The 18,159-nt window shown below is 38.3% G+C and overlaps 2 protein-coding genes across 2 annotated transcripts in view; one reads left to right on the top strand and one right to left on the bottom strand.

Moving 5' to 3' along the window:
- Positions 1 to 18,159, bottom strand: part of LOC139135935 (ER degradation-enhancing alpha-mannosidase-like protein 1) — a 492,448-nt gene that overhangs the window by 311,787 nt on the left and 162,502 nt on the right. The window lies entirely within an intron of this gene.
- The window catches only part of LOC139135937 (neuromedin-U receptor 2-like), a 101,916-nt gene that overhangs the window by 62,849 nt on the left and 20,908 nt on the right, over positions 1 to 18,159 (top strand). Inside the window, exon 2 of the mRNA XM_070703720.1 lies at positions 10,514 to 10,641. The gene's annotated coding sequence lies outside the window, so the exon portion shown is untranslated. The remainder of the gene's footprint in view (positions 1 to 10,513; positions 10,642 to 18,159) is intronic.

The following is an 18,159-nucleotide window of genomic DNA, read 5'->3' as shown; positions in this document are numbered from 1 at the left end:
GTCGGAAATTGGAGAAACTGAATCGAAGACTTTGGGTGATCGCGGGCGTATTGAAATGGGAAATGTAACATAGATGATGACGGGAAACCGTGAGAAAATAGCAATTTGTTTGAAGCAGCCCTCTAGGATTTAACCAGAAGCAGACCCTATCAACTCTTGTAATGTTTACGCATGGACACACCCCTTTGCAATATCTTGTTTGCGAGCAGTGAGATTTATAATTACGATGCTCAACTGAAAATTTACCTGAAGTTCAGAATTTGCGTTTTTAAGATGAGGTTTCTACATATAATATTGCCAAAAATAATGAGAATTCCAAAACTATTTCTCAACACGGAAAAATCTATTAGTAACATGTGCATTCGTGCATTCACAAGTCAAAATTTGTGAGTAACTTTCTTTTCTCTCTCGATGAAACAACATCCAACACACAAGCTAAAACTCACACATCATTTTTCAGCGTGAAATACGGTCAGTCAGTTCTGTGCACACTGCTTTATGGGCAAAACGCAAAGAAGGGATTGAGAACCTGGTGAAAATTAAAGGAGAAATTCTCTGGAGTGAAATGGCCTTGCAGATCAATTGCATTCGAAGCACACGGTGGAACGATGGCTTTTCAATATTCTCTGTTGAATTGACTTCTTGATGAGACTAGGTACAGACTATTAAATCTTTGTATGTTCCAAGTGCGTTGACACCATCAAGGCCATGCGAGTAAATGGTGTGTTGTATCTAATCAAGTTTGTTATCATAAGCCAGGGTGACACAGTACACCTGGGAACAGAAAAGGTGTATTGTGTAGTTTAAATTTCTTACTTGTGTGGCAGTGGAACTCACCCGGTGTCACTGATGACTGTTTGACAATGACTTCATACAAGAGCAGGTTGCTACGTAAGAGATGGAGCTCACTGGTTGCCAATGAATACCATAAATAGCAAGAGCTTTGAAGTGCATACTTTCGATAATTGCAATGGATACATGCATACAGGTGTTCCTTTGTAGAATCTGATGAGACGTGGCGGAGCTAGGAATCATAATATTGTAGCCCCCTATGCCTTTGCACCTATAATGGAAACTATTTCATATTTTGCTCTAGCAACATCGAAACCACTGAATAAAGATATGTTGTACCATTAAGAACCGACAGGAAAACACAACTCGATTGAACGCTCGTGAAATACATAGTGTAAACACCCTCGGGAATTTTCTGAAACAGTTTTTAAATATTACAGAAATGTACAAGCAAAGAGTAACCTGTGTGCTGATAGTTTACCGGAGAAATTTTCAACCTTTATCAAGAATTGGTCAAAGGTCAAGGAAATTTACGTGATACTGACCACATAATTTGGAATAATGAAACATTCAGTCTGTTTGTTTAAGTAGTCATTTATGTGTAATTACTGTTTTTCCCACATTAATATGTTTTAAAAACAGCCCTGTGACGAGAAAGCATGAAATTGAACTTGTGAAGACAACAAATTCAAAATGTCAGCAACTTTTGATCCCCTGAGTCACTCAAACGCGGTTGAGATTTAAAACTCGAGTTCACTCATAAAACAAGGTTTTTAAAATAACAAGGAGTAGATCCTAATAGAGGTATTCTGTAATTTTGCCTGTCATGGAAAACATGTCACCATCTTCATATCAACTTGGAGACTATTCTGTAAGTACTACTAATATAGGTAATATAGCTAGCTTACTATACACATTTTTTCGTGTTGAGCAGTGCAGAGACAAATTGTTTGCCATTTTTTTCAGATGTTCAGCCAGGTTAACTATCAGGAACGGAGGATGTCTTAAATATTCTTACTCTTATAAACATAGGGTTTAAATTGATTTAAACGTGTTAGACGTTGATTTCATATATGCTCCAAATAGTAACAAGTGGAAATGATGAGTTTGTGTTGCAGCCTAGGTCGTGATTATTTGGAAGGGATTCAAGCATCAAATCTGAGATGCTAGCCAGGTGAAATTGACAGATGTGGTCATTAAAACTGCCACTTGGGCTAAGCCAACGGGAGTGCGTAATATGCTGAAGACTTAGTGTGTTCATGGCCTGTCTTGATTGCAGTAAAGCCCGCATTAGAGTAACAGCCTAAGTTATCATTTCGTCTCAGGTGTGCAAAGTGGTATCGTTATAGCACATAAGGACACTAACAAGAATGCACAGACTAATCAGGCCATAAGCTGTAACTGAAAGTCTAGTGTACAGAGCAACGTTTGGGCATCACCAATTACCCGGAGGAAAATCAAAACCAAAAGGTGGTGCTTTTTCCTCGTGTACTTTTGATGTTTCCGCTAACATTCTTATGTCAACTATTGCCGTTGAACAAAGTTCATTTACAAACGTAGAGGAAAGCAAAATCTGAGCTATGTGGTCCTGCCACTCCAAGAGATCTATCTGTAGTGGGTATTGATAAATCTGACCTTTCGTGAAAGATAGTAGGCACGATGCTTGAATTATTGAATGATTTTGATACGATTGAACTTCAAACAACAATCCCATTCCACACGAGGTCAAGTAATTATGCGAAAATGCTCTTGTTCAAACATGAGGAAATTCAATGATTAATGGATTCTTCACCGGCATATTCCGGCCGCCGGTACGCCCTAGTAATCGATTGTGCTATTGAAGTTGAAGTGAAAATGTTGGGAAACGCGTTCACCGTTCATTGACAATAGTATGTGAGTGCAATTTTCATGTAAGTAATCAGATCGTCCATTGCTTTAAGTAAGTGAGAGTTATAATTAAATAAGCAGGAAGATTCCCATTTCGAGTAAATTTTGTTATGTGTTTGGTCTAGCCAAGTATCAAAGGTAGATATAACAACAAAGTCTACCTACAGATTCAGTTACCCAGCTGCAAGAGGATAGGAGAATTATTCCTTCCAACACAAAGCGAAACCGATGCAACGTTTATTCAAAGTAAAATACATCGCAGACGCATCGCAAGTGGGATGAAGTAAATTTTTTACGAGTAGGTGGATGCCCGAATGCTTACGAGTATTTCTGATCTGATCTGTGAGTCTATACTGTACAGCCATGCCCTAGAAGAAGAATGATTGTGGACAGGGACTTCTATGGCAGACAGCCTTATTATTTGATATCTTCCCATGAATAAAAAACGTTTTCACGGAGGTCCTAAATTATTTATCTTTCAATACTTAATGATTTAGAGTGTAAAAGTTTAAAAAGACAAACTTTGTAATGCCCGGCCACGTCAAGTGCCATAAAGAATACATGAGAAGTAATAAAGATGACCTTAAAATCACAATCCTTCTGAAGCACATAATCACTTTTAATTACTGTAAATTACCCCATATTTTGTTCGAGATGTCAAAAGTCTAAACGAAAAAAGTTTGACGATGAGAAATTTCTGTGATATAAGACACACCTTTATTCCCTTGTTATCGAGTAAGCATATATTTATGGAATATCTGAAACTTCCTCTAGTTTGCCTATTTCAAGTAGCGTTATCTAAATATCTTTCATTCAGACATCACAACTGTCCAATAATTATTCAAGGTAAATAAATGATATACAAGGTCCAAGGAACGAACAGAAAATGACGATAACAATGGGATAATCTTGTCGTTGTTCCGCTAGCATGCAGACATGCGTAACTCCTTAAATCCATCTTGAGCGCATTCTGTAAGTATACCTGGATATATATGTTATACCAAGCAGAAACAGCAGCAGATAATACGTTTCATTGACATACTGTATGTGCTTGTTGCTGTCGCTGCATATCTACTGTTTTAAGGCATATTCATTTCTATCATCACTAATTTCTAATATTCTCTGAATACTTACGCCTGGAGAAGCGTGTGTGATGTTCACGTCATTGATTTTCAGCACAGAGCTGATACGAATGAATAATGACGTTACTCGTAACAACTCCTCGATCAGAATAAAATCAGTCAATTTTCTTGTTGCCATATTGATCTTTTTGAGAAGTATAGGTCTTCAACAATCGAAGGAAACATTCATCAGCATGAGTAATAACCATCTCTGCTTTATTGCGTAGCTTTTCATGCTATCAACAGCAAAAAACTGCAGTTGACATTTCATTTATACCTTTCTATTGCTTGAACTTTGCATTGCACTTGTCATGACGATGACTCTCAGACTCCTGTAAAACACTGAATATTTGTACTTCTCATCTGCTTGGATCTTTATTAGCTGACTATAAATTTTATTGTGGCTTTTTTGCCGCCAGGAGCTGCACTATTCCCCACTCTCATAGATCCTACGACAGCAATCTAAGTGACAATTTATCAAATATGCAGATTCCAGCGGCGTAAGCCGAGGATCAAAGTCTCGCCGAGGGTGAACGTTGGCACTAAGTGCGCGCAGTAGTCTCAACGTGATCGGCTTTGAGAATAGCCTAATGGGTATCCAGGGAAAATTGAAATTACTGCTTAACACACCGTATAACACTTTTAAACCGCAATTAGTCTTTTTACAACATTTACTCAGTCCCTTCTACAATCATGCAAAGGCATAACACTTACTGTAACCAATGCTCAGACTATCGGCATATAAGGATATGCTTCGCCTTGTAGAGACAAGACTAGAATGTCCCAGTCTGTTATAATCTTGTGTGATTTTAGCATATATCTCACAGATTGTCAACCATGTAGGAACTACGTTTGTTGTCAGACCACTATCATATTGTAGTTCTGTGGTTCTTAACTCAGTATATAGTGTAAGCATACAATGGGCGGAATGAGTTGGACATTTCCTCAAGCTATTTCTTACATGTGCATTCTGTATGCCATGCTTATATTTAGTATTCACATTTTTCAAGGTTTAGAGTTTGTGAAAGTTTGTAAATCATGCTAAGGTTCCATTACCGTGGAAGCCATTGACACGGAACGTCTTATTAACAAATTACACATGTGATGCTGCTATGTTTGCAAAATCAATTATTTGTCATTTAAACCACAGACACGAAGTTTCAGCGCGAATAAACTCTGAGTAACCTTCAGATATTTTTCAAATTACAAGAACATTGTGATCTTTAACAAATACAAATTTGGTAGGATACTTTAAACAGTAATTTGACAAGTACATGTGATTGCCAAGTTTCGAATTACAGCTAGATTTCGGCCTGAGGTGGCAGTGGCGGTCAATTTCTGCGCATTCTGCCTGCGTCGTTGAAGAATATTGAATGCTATAGAGTAAACAAGCGCCACGCCACGCAGCGGTGACAATCCTACACATACAAAGGATGACCCCGCGAGTAATTTAATTTCTTACTTGTTCAGATACGTTTGCCACTTTGTATTTGATAACTAGTGATTGGTATATCAAACTCCTGGACTGCCATATTACCAATGTCCACTCCGTTGTATCCGGGTAAAGTTTCACTTCCTCCATTCTCGGAGGTTCACCCTGCCTTTCAGTACACTGTATAAGTCACTAGCAAGTAGTAAATAGTGAAAAGTAAGATCCAAATCTCTAATTTCAGAGACTTCGTAACCTGTCAGAGAACACATCAGTCTCCACGAAGGAAGACTGATCCAACACTGAAGAGCAGTGAAATCTTTCCGCTGAGGGCACCTTCATTAGCCGTCAAGGAGACAACTTCGAAATAGAATTGACACTTACTAAGATTCCCGTCGATTCTGTGGCAAACATTGTAAATTTTTAATGGAAGTAGGCCTTCTTTGCAACGGCGATTTTCTTCGTTAGCCAAGGAAAGCATTGAAAACCTCCAGGGGCAAAAAGCCACTCATCGTACAAATTGCAAGCCGCATTAGGATAAAACCTATTTGCACCTCTTACTAGCAAAAAAGACAGATACACAAACAGGGAAATAGACAGAGAGACGCTGTAAACCCGCGGAACTAACGGCAGAGGAACTAAACCTTTCTCCCATCATACTGTCCAAAAAAACAGCTAAATTGGCAAATATCACCAGTTGACACAGCTTGAAATTTCATATCGCAGTCTGTAATATTTACATCTGTTCAAGCAGTCGTGAATTTGCTCTATCTGTTATATCACCTCAGTAAACCTTTTCAAGTCGCCTAATTCTCCAGATACCCACCATGTACTAGACTTATTCATGCATTTTTATCATAGAAAATGCGATTGCCGTGCTTTTCTCGAGTTCATTTATTATAATTAGCAGATGTTTTCAGCAGGCCAACGATTTCAGTTTTTTTTTTCCAAATGAAATTGTGATAAATCTACGAAGACGATTATCTTATTGGTCGGCAAGTATAACGTTAATTGTAGCAATTTAGGGCAATCATACACGTTTATGAAAACGGTCATGTAGCAGCAGTGTCCCAGAAAACGTCTTCTCCTACACTGGCAAATCTCTGTAAAGTTCGCCATTGGCCCGAAAAAGTCGAATTGAAATAGTATATTGTCATGCATAGGGCGTAATTTCACCCTTCATGGCACAGAATAATACATCTAGCGAAATCAATGCTTGGAGAGCTCTCGGTTGATGTAAGCACCTAGCAGGAAAGAAAGCTCCCGTCGCAATTCGCTGTCCCATGATGTTTGGATCAAACTTAAAGTTTGTTGTTTGCCGCCTGAGTTTTCTATCACGCGGTCGGTGTTGTCTGCAAATCGTAAGATGACCTTAAGGTACACTGCTGCTCGGGGACAGATATTCGCACTCTCAATTTTTTCAAACACTATTCTTGTCTACCGCTTTTGGGGGATTATTTTGAAGCTCTTGGAGTAAGTAAACTTTTCACCCGATTAGTTTTGTGAAAACCCAAATTTAAATCTAAATTTTTCATAGAGATTTATATGCTAGATAATTTGTGTCTCCGGTACCAAAATTTGCACAGTGACCCATAATTGTTATATTTGATTTAGCAGGAGAATGGTTAAAAGGGAACTTTGAGCAAACGTTGAGGAAACTTTAAGCAAAAGTTAAGTATTCAGTTTCGAAGCGCTTTCTACCTTGATAGTGTCTAATCATTGGCAAAACTTTCGTATGGCAATACACTTTGTTTCATCGCTCGCTACAATATCAACGACCGTGGTCAAAGACGACAGATATAAATAATGGACAAAAATGTGATTTTTTTATAAGTTTAAGATGGATAATCAATTTCTTGTATCATAAACGTTGAATTTCGTTCCTATATAACGGGGAAACATAGTTCATCCAGAGATATCTTTCTGTCTAACAGATGAAGAGCTGTATTGATTGACGGTTTACGTGATGCGTCAAATTCCACAGAAACGAAAACATCTGCCGATTGGTATTCACTTTTGGATAGGATTCAATTCTGCATGTCGTTATGAGATTTGTTTGCTTGAAGTACTCTGAGACTGGTGAAGTACATCCTTTACCATGCTGAAATCTTCAATTCATTGAACACCTATGTGAATAATAATACCAAAATGGGAAATAAATGTCTGCAGGTCAACTTGCTCGTAGCAGGTCAATGTTGGTCGGGCGGCTGCCTGATGTAGTAGTGGAAATAATTGCCGATTTTCGATTTGCTGAGATAAAAGACGTGGTATACCGGGTATACAGTAAGCGGGCTATAATTGCCAATGCAGCTACTGTTTTGCTCCGGAGGGGCAACTTTTCAAAGTTACAAAACCGTATGCCTGGTGGGTATTTTCCACGAAATTCCTCACACTGTAAATACGCTAGAAGACTCACAGCACTAAATCTTCGCTATAAATAATGTGAACTATTGGAATTTCCTGTCAGCACCATACATCCATGTCGTATGGTTAATTACGTAAAGATATGTGTTTGCATGCCACGGTTAGTTGTGAAATACTATGTGTTTGCAAGGTTACATTGCTTAGTTATGTAATAATATGACTGTTGTGAAATGCTGACTGAAAAAGCATTGAAACTACTGGAGTGTTTTGGCTTTCAAAATTACCGGCTATTTCCCTGGTTACACATAAAACGTATATAAAGAGAATGATGGTTGAGATGGTGGAGGTAGTACCGTTGCCGCTATGGGCCGTTGTTGTTTCGACTATACGTCACGGTTGCACCAGACTGGAGTTACATAAAAGCAAAATTCAAATAAGAGAGCTTATGCCTTGACACTGCCGGCATCTAAAAATTTCAATCGTCTATATCAAACCGGTTACATGGAATGTAACGCAGTTTGATATATAGACCGTCGAAGGTATACTGTGACCTTGGTAGTAGAGAATAGAGCGGGATTTAATAAAATCAAGATTGAAGAGTAATTTGTATAATTAGCCAAGCATGACTTTCGTTGCATCAATTGATCGGGAACGGACATCGTTCAAATAAATTAAGAGGCATCATATAATAGTCTGAACTGGTTTCAGTTTGCTCAAAGGAGTACAAAATCGTAGAGGTCAGTGGTTATATGTAATTAGTTTAATTTATACTCAGAAAGCTGCAGTTGTCGCGTAGCCATAATGCCCTGCATTTTCAAGAAAGACATTATCTTACCTTTATTTTAGATCAAAACAAACAAGTCTTATGGATGCTGTGGTCATGATACCTGGAAGCAATTAATCATTATTTTGACGATCACCTGCTTGTACTCGACACAAATTGAAGGATACTGACTCTGTTCAATTTACTAGCGGATAAGTTCTAAAGCACCGGGGTTTAAAATAGTAGTCTACCCCCAAGGTGATTTGAGCATGTGGAGAGTGTTTGAACATCAGGATTCAGCTCTACGTCTGTGTAAATTGAACGGGTTTTAAAAGTTTATGACCCAATCATCTCGGTGTTTATCGATCAAAGCGTGTCCAAAGCTGCGGCAAATGAGGGGAATATTGGTTCGATGAAACCAAAGGAACCTTCACGTAAGGATTAGAGTGGAAACTGTCAGGTCCGGTCAACTCATCATAAGATAATTGCAAAGAAGCTGTTAGGCTAATGAGAGGTGTACTGTGGGTATGCAATTATGATTCTTATCACTGACCCGGCGTCTTATGAGTAAAAAGTTAAAAAAACTAACGCAGTTCTTGAAAGAATGTCAGGTTATAGCAGTGTGTCCTCATGAGATAATTTACCCCAGTCAAAAAATACTTGTATTTCCGAAAACGCGAGCTACCCTATTTTTCAATCTGCCGATCGCAAACTTTAATGTTTCCCTATTTAAAAATATACGCATGCTCATGATAAACTTTAGCCATTTTAATTTCGTAAAAGATACCAAAGTTTGCAAACTAGTAAAATTCCGGCCGATGTAAGGTATTTCTAAGAGGTACTTTTCAGAAAAAGCACTTATATTTTATTTGGCCTGAGCGATCACATCTATCTGATCTGTGTGTCTGTGAGGTCCGCTTACGGTCTGCATGACAGATTTGATACATATGCCTGCTTGTTATTATGTAGGCTAAAAGCAAAATTACACACGTGAGCAATCTACATGCAGGTTGTGACTGCTACAAGTCTATTACTTCACAAGAGATTGACATTGAACTTTTGAATAGCGGAGAATATATTCTGAACTCATTTGTATAATTATAACTTATTCATAAGACGTGTAAAAGCATTAAATTTGAGTCTCAAATGATAAAAATATTAAGTAAACAAGCCAGTGTACTTAACTTGCGCATAAAACGTTATTTATGACCTTCTTGGTCTGTCTTCGATCCAGAAATTGAATTATATTTTCATAGCTTGCTTATCACATTAAGGGATGAAGTTTGTATCTTAGTATTTTGTCGTTCTCACCCTTAAACTGTGAAAAACTTTTAGAGTTTAAATTATGTCAATGATCTTTAGAGATACATTAACCAAACTGAGGTTTGTTTTAATGTTCGCGCATTGTAATTCATGAGAAGATATTTCTCCTTCGGAGATTAGACCTGATCTCCCATGTACTCTATAGGAGTGCGCTGAGCGAGAATCGAACGTGCTCCATTGCACATTTCCTCCTCAGACGGTTGACTGATCTAAGTATCGCGCCGAGATTTACGGGAAATGATGAAAACGACAGCGGGCTAAATGAACGCAAAATTCTAGCGTTTACCTATTCTTGGATGACTTAATGTTAGTTGAAAAAATCTGTACACATACTATTTGCTCAGCGATAACCACCGTTGACACAATAAGTACCCTTTAGGGGTTGCACCGTTCTGGAAACCAGCTCCAGGTTTTTTTTGCCTTTCCTTTCCTCGTCTTTCTTTTTCTGTAGGTGGATATGTTGTGATTAGCCTTCCACACGGGGTAATCTTAAGTCCTACGATGAAAACATGGTGCCAGCATGTCTGTCATTTAGTTCACATTTTGCAAAGTCGGTTCTACTTGATTTGCAAGCCCGACTCGGAAGCCGGACACTGTCAAAGAACTCACATGACTTTAAATCGTTATTCTGTGTGGTAATTGTATGCATTTCATGTGGGCTATCTCAATGGATTTATTCATAGAAAGGAATTACAGTAAGACTGTTATATGAGACATTTAGGTATAGACATCAGTCTAAACTACTTTACCAATCTATTAAAAGTTTCTTTCTCCCATTTTACAAAGTGGTGAGCTTGAATAACATTTCTTTCACTTCTCTCTTTCTCTCGCCAGAATCTGCGAGAACGTTGTACAGTTTTGCGCAGGCCCGGGGACAAGCCGATATAACTATTTGCATTATCCATTCGGTCCTGTGATCACAGTGCTCACTGGCCTATCAAACCAACAATTTGCGTTGAGACGTATGTAAATCTGTACTTAATACACTTACATATAATTCGCACGATCAGCGTGTTTGCTTGTTTGTTTTTTGAATTTGTTCGTCTTATGCCATGCTCTTGTCAATGTATTTAATAATCTTTTATTTTGTGTTGATTCAAACTTTAACCAACGTGTGCTTTAAATTTTTATTTTTCTTTATGACGGTGGTCGTTTTCTAGGAATTCAGGAGCAAGTATATCATCGTTTTTAGTAGTGAGACGGTTTAGTGCCCTTTTCACATCATTCATATGACGTGAACGAACTGTATTGGGGTTTAATGCATGGATACACTATTTCACATTTTCGCGCGGCAGATTATTAGCGTTCATAAATGATAGTGAAAAGGTCACAAAAATGATACGCTGCTCTTGTATCTGCTACGGTTTTCTTCGGGAAACGTCCTCACTCTCATTTTCATTGATTTTATAAAATTTGACACAAGAAATCTATGGAAGTGTTCATACCACTACGTCTTCCTTTGTCTCATGTCGATGGAATATGATGTTTAGTCCGATCACTTCACAGTAATTTGAGATACTCCATAGATACACTGAAGGAAAATTGTTACAATATTGTCTTCTGAAATGTTGAAGGTACTACTTTGTTGGCGAAGATATAACACAAAAATTACTGACCCTACTTATCAAAGGAATGTTCACGGTCCCAAAAAGCTTGCTACATTCACAAATATCCATAGCATTGGAACTGTTTATGGCCATTACTTTCTACATGTTCACACAGAGAAACATAGACAGAGTAGCAACGGGTATTGTTCACAAGCAATATTTATGTTAATACTTACAACGGTTTTTGTACCGTAGGCGCCACCTTGCGACAGCCGCATGATTATAGGCCACCATTTTTTGCCACACCAACTGACAAGCAATTAATGAACTCTGATTACCAACCGATGTGTTTGGGGCGGGGGATGATCACTAAAAACATTTCAGACAAAGTGTCATTTGAATAAGTCAACTACACTAAAGTCGGGACGGTTTGGGATGCACATTTGACGCTCCCTCAAAGCAAGTTGCGAGTTAAAATTCAACTTTGCTCACGACTAATCCATCTATGTGCAGTTTAGCCTAAGGGTATCGATTTGTTCCATGTTATGCACTTCACAGTATCCATTGATAAAATCTTAACACTCAGGTCTCTTTTAAAGGCAGATGACGCCTTTATTTGTTCGTTTATGTATAGTCTCCACGACAGCAAAACAGGGTGTTTGATTGCATCGCCAGAACGAATTGTGAACATACACGTAATTTCAGACAATTACAGCGCAACCTGTATGTCCACGTTCATTAAGTTGTGACAATATGGAAATATACAATCGTTATCTAGACCACTCTTCAAAACACCGGTAGGGGCTTCTATGACATTAAGAACGCGTTTGTCCATTGCCTAGCTGCAGCATTTCTTCTTTCGAACAATCCTACATCCGATTCCATCTAGACAATACAAGTTCCAAAACCTAAAAGTTGCCCGATAGCGGCCAATTATCCTCATATGTGTTATCTGTTTTCTTCCTGTTGTTGAGGTGGAAAATCTGGTAAATCTTCCTTTGCCAATAAGATAAAAGTCAAAACGTAAACTAGTAAACATTGAACACTGAAAACGACACGCCATTATGTCGTAATTGTGTTCCCAGTAAGTTGAAGAGTTCGAGTCGACTTATCTTGAGCAATTATGACATCGTAAAATGCTTAGGAAGTCAGGTTGAACTCAACTAATTGGGTCACTAGACGCAGAGATTGTACCAGCTGTTTTGACATGTCTCACGTCGTTCCCGATCTTGATATCTTGGGCATCTTGTGAGTAGGCCATGAGACTAAAATACTTATTCGCTGTTCTTTTCTTCTGTGACAAACTAACGCAGTGCAAACCATCGCAACAATATCAATACAGGTGTCAATAGACAACACACACACACATACACACACACACACACACACACACACACATATATATATATATATATATATATATATAATCAATAAACACCATATATCATATATGGTGTATATATATATATATATATATATATATATATTATATATATATATATATATATATATATATATTATATATATATATATATATATAAGTCGAGAAGAAGTGAACCAATAGATCGACACTCGCAGTGATAGCAAGTACTGGCTACATTCAGTTTTAGGAAGAAGAGTTTTTCCGTTTCCCGAAACTTTGGTTTGTATACTCATCCTGAAAAAAGTTCTCTATCGCCATCTTTCCTGTCAGTTCATCTGATCTATCTGATTCCCCATTCAGTCTGGTATCAATTGAATTGCAACTGCAATGGTACAACTTTAACATACTGTTGGCAGATTTGTAAAACCTCAACAAAATAAAGCAGATTAACTCTACGTAGCAAACTTTTCATTAACGAAGTGCAAACTGCAGCTGATCTTTTCGACAAACCAAATAAAGTAAAATCATTGCGTTTTAGCTGGCATTTGCGAGATTCTAATGCCAGAAGTATTAGAATCTTTCAAATGCCAGAAATAAAACTGCTCTAAGGTATGATTATAGAACTAAACGCATGATTGACTGCAATTCAGAGAATACCTTCGCAATTCACAGGAGTCAAAATGTGATTATCCGAAGACACCTTGACTGAAGGATATGTTAAGGAACACGTATAACAGAATCTGGACTATGCTTGAACAAGTCGAAGTTGGCGAAGGGAAAGTGAAATCAAGACAATTTTGCAAATGGGTGACTTTTTCAGACGTAATTTTGTTTTGCAAATGCTTACTGGGCAGGTGATAACGTTACAGACTTGATTCTCCCTGACAGTACACGGTTCTGAAATTAACACCACCACATATCTCAACCCCTACAGGGATATCTTTGCAGAGTGATGAAATCTATTTGAGACAACCTGATTTTCGAATTTACACAATCATATTCCTCGGCCCCCTCCCCTCCATAGATAACTTTGCTTGCGTTATCTAACATGCACATGTTACGTGCAGAGAAAACGAACAAAAGGGTGAACTCAGCAGTTTCCGTTTAAACAAAATTTATTACGAAAACAAACTAATTGCTAAGTTAGGGACAGAGTACAAGCTTTAAAAGTGTACAGACTACTTATCTCAGCTGGGACGGCAAAGCTCCAGTCTCAGAGTTGTAACAGTCAGTTGGATGAATGAACAGTCCTTTGGCTTGCAGGCTTGAAGCTGCACAAAGTCCACAGTATAAATCCAGCGTTGACAGTGAAGGTCTTGAAAAGTCTTGAGAATGACTACTGCTGGAGTTTAGTAACACACAAGAGACACGATCCCAAAAGTCTGACTGGAAGCTGAGCACGTCCCTTTTATAAAGGCATATAAGAACAATCTAGAACTTTTATTGACATGCTAATTACTGTTCTAAAATTATCTCTCTTACACAACTAATCAACTTTCCAGAACATTCCAAACATGACTAATTGAATCAAGGTTGTGAGGTCATTAAGGGCAGTGACCTTGAGAATGTTCTAGACTAATTGAACTCAGGTCATGATGAGTGTGGGGGAAATGACCTACATAACACACCCCCTCTTCAAAAAAAAGAAAATTTTTCAAAGAAAAATCTTTCTTTTACAAATGTAATCTTGAAAAGGATTTAAGTACTCAAATTTTTTTTTTTTTTTTACTCTAAAGTAAAATTTCTTGAAAGTGAAATAACAATAAACTCTAAATACGAGAGAGACAGTCTGCAATTAAATTGTCTCTGCCTTTGATATGTCTAATATCAAGATTAAACTCCTGTAACATTAAACTCCATCTTAGCAATCTCTGATTTTTGCCTTTAAATTTCTGCAGAAAAACAAGAGGGTTGTGATCAATATAAACCACTATTGGCTGATTTGAAGAAGTAACATAAACTTCAAAATGCTGTAAAGCTAATATCAAAGATAAACACTCTTTTTCAATTGTAGAGTAGTTTCTCTGGGATTTGTTAAATTTGCGTGAAAAATAGCAAACAGGATGATCTACACCATGACTATCCTCTTGCAATAAAACAGCACCAGCAGCCGTATCACTAGCATCCACAGCTAATTTGAATGGCAAAGTGAAATCTGGTGCAGACAACACTGGAGCACTTTGCAGTATGGCTTTAAGTGTATCAAATGCCTGTTGGCATTGCTCTGACCAAACAAACTTTACTTTCTTTTTAAGTAAGTTAGTCAAAGGCTCAGTAATGTGGAGAAATTTGGACAGAATTTTCTGTAGTAACCAGCCATACCGAGAAAGCGCATCAGTTGTCGTTTGCAGTTTGGTATGGGAAAACTTGAAATGGCACTGATTTTGGCATCAACAGTTTTACCTCACCCTGTCCTACAGTATGTCCAAGGTAAGTCACCCTCGCCCAGCCAAACTCAGATTTGGCAAGGTTGACAGTCAACATTGCTTTGCTCAGTCTCTCAAAGAACTTCCGCATGAGCTTGATGTGTTCCTCCCAGGTGTCACTATACAGGACTGACGTCGTCAACGTAAGCTGCACACCCGTCTAGCCCGGATATGACGTCGTTGATCATCCGTTGGAACGTTGCCGGAGAGTTCTTCATTCCGAATGGCATCACCTTGTACTGAAACAATCCGTCTGGTGTAACAAAGGCGGATATTTCACGAGCACGATCCGTCAGAGGGACTTGCCAAAATCCCTTCAGTAGGTCAAATTTTGTCACATACTTGGCTTTTCCCACTCGGTCGATGCAGTCATCAATCCTCGGATTGGGAAAGTGTCTGTCTTTGTTAAAGTGTTGACCTTCCTAAAGTCCGTGCACATACGATAACTGTGATCTGATTTGGGAACAAGTATGCACGGCGAACTCCAGTTACTTTTACTGGGTTCAATAAAGTCATTGTCCAGCAGGTATTTGACTTCTTCCTGGAGATATTTCGCTTTTGTTGGATTCAGTCTGTATGGATGTTGTTTTACAGGCTTACTGTCCCCAACATCAACGTCGTGATAGATGACGTTTGTCCTCGTTGGAACATCTTGAAACAGGGTTTATATTCATGGAGCAGTTCTTTCACCTGTTGTTGTTGTTCTGGCTGGAGGTGTGCCAACTTTGTAGACTCCAGCTTCTCCAGGATTTCTGAGTTCTGAAGCTTGACCGAGCCCAGCTTTGAGTTTAGAGTATTTTCACTCAAGTCAGTTTCAGTATCACTATCTTCATAATGGCAAGAACTGACTGCACTGACAGGCTTTGTTTTAGTAGGATTATCCCTATCCAAATATGGCTTAAGCATATTTATGTGACATAGCTGTTTTTGTTTTCGCCTGTCGGGTGTTATTATGATGTAATTTAAATCACTCAATTTCTTATCGATTAGATATGGCCCAAAGTAACGAGCATGGAGTGGTTTGCCAGGAACCGGAAGTAGAACAAGAACTTTTTGACCTGGTTCAAACTTCCGTTTTGAGGTGTTTTATCATATTTGGTTTTCATTGACTGCTGAGATGACTCAAGATTTTCTCTGGCTAATTCACATGCTTTAGAGAGTTTTGTACGAAAATCTGACACATATTGCAAAATATTCAGACAATCATCGTCGTCAGATAGGAATTTCTCTTTAACGAGCTTAAGTGGGCCACGGACTGTATGTCCAAATACAAGCTCAAATGGGCTAAAACCAAGAGACTCTTGAATTGACTCTCTAACAGCAAAGAGCAGAAAATGAATTCCTTCATCCCACTGCTTCTCTGTGTCAAAACAGTAGGTCCTAATCATGTTTTCAAAGTTTGATGAAATCGCTCAAGAGCACCTGACTTTCTGGATGATAGGCGGAGGACCTATACTGTTTAATGCCTAGCTGATCCATTACTTGTTGAAAAATACCAGACATAAAGTGGAGCCTTGATCGGACTGGACACATTTAGGGAGGCCAAATAAAGTGAAAAATTTGACTAAAGCTGTCACTATAGTCTTTGTCTTTATGTTTCGCAGTGGTATGGCTTCTGGGAACCGGGTTGATGTACACATAATTGTCAACATATACTCATTTCCTGATCTTGTTTTTGGTAGGGGCCCAAACACAGTCTATTAGTATCCTACTAAATGGTTCTTGAAATGCAGGAATTGGTTGTAAAGGGGCCTTTGGAATGGTCTGATTTGGCTTTCCTACCATTTGACATGTGTGACAAGTTTTACAGAAATGTGCTACATCCTGCCTGAGATTAGGCCAATAAAAGTGACTGAGAATTTTATGATAAGTTTTCCTGACTCCTAAGTGACCAGCCCAGGGGGTTTCATGGGCCAGGCGCAATATTTCAGCACGATAGGGCTTTGGAACCACAATTTGATGTTTTATAGCCCAATCGTCATCAACCAAAACATCTGGAGGTCTCCATTTACGCATGAGAATACCAGATTTTGTATAATAGGAAACAGAGCTATCTGAAGTTTTACCTTCATCATCTACCCTGTCAAACAAAGACAAAATATCTGGGTCTTTGTGTTGTTCTGCAATGAGATTTGATCTAGAAAATGTCTGACTTTGGTCAGCAGAAGTTTTACTGGAAGTTTCAAATCCACGAGGGATAACGGAATGATCCGTGTCAAACACCTGACTGAGAAAGGTGTCATTTAAGTCAACATCTGTGACATTATTTTTGAGAGTATTTTGATTCTCAGAAGTTTTCTTTGACATGGCTCGAGTAATGGCACATGAAGGAAATAAATCGGGTATCTCTTGTTCAATTGGCTCTGGATCCTGATCTAAACTAGGATTATCAGTCACAAGTGGATTAGTAATGACCTTGTCCCAGCAAGGTCGTTTCCAAGAAGAAGGTGAATCCCTTCAAAAGGCAAAAAAGGCCTAATACCTAAAGCCACAGGTCCAGAAACAAAGTCCGAAGACAAATAGACATTATGGAGAGGAACAGGAATGTAGTCATTACAATCTACCCCTTAATAAGAACTTTAGAACCTGAAAATGACTTTTCAGAAAACGGCAGGGTATCTGCCAACAAAAGAGACTGGGAAGCCCCGGTATCTCTTAAAATTTTGACAGGGGTAGCGGAAGAGAAATCACTAGAAAGTGATATAAAACCATTATGAATAAATGGTCGAAAATACCCATAATGCTATCTTGAGAAGAATTGACCTTGACCTCATTAATTGGGGATAAGAGGGGTTTAACCTCAGAAAATGTGTTGCACACATTATTAGACTCTAATTGAGTTGATGAAGAAATAAAGCCGGTTGGCTTAGATCCACTTTGACCACTTTGACCTTCACGTTTTCTTTTCAATTTGAAACAATCTGACATTAAATGGCCGTCTTTCTTGCAATAATTACAAGAAAGTGTACCAAACTGTTTGTCAGAAGGAGATTGAGACTTGGGATTTGATGATGTGGGAGTGTTACTTGAACTCTGTGAACTGTTGTCATTTGATTTTCTACTGTCCTTTGAAAAATTCTTGGATGAAAAGGACGAGTTAAATTTACCTGCATTGTTTCTGTATGAAAAGGACTGGGATGGTTT

Source organism: Ptychodera flava, chromosome 6, assembly GCF_041260155.1.
Source record: "Ptychodera flava strain L36383 chromosome 6, AS_Pfla_20210202, whole genome shotgun sequence".
In the NCBI taxonomy this organism is placed as follows: domain Eukaryota; kingdom Metazoa; phylum Hemichordata; class Enteropneusta; family Ptychoderidae; genus Ptychodera; species Ptychodera flava.
Note: the sequence above shows the minus strand (reverse complement) of the source record. Positions and strands in the feature narration are given on the sequence as shown.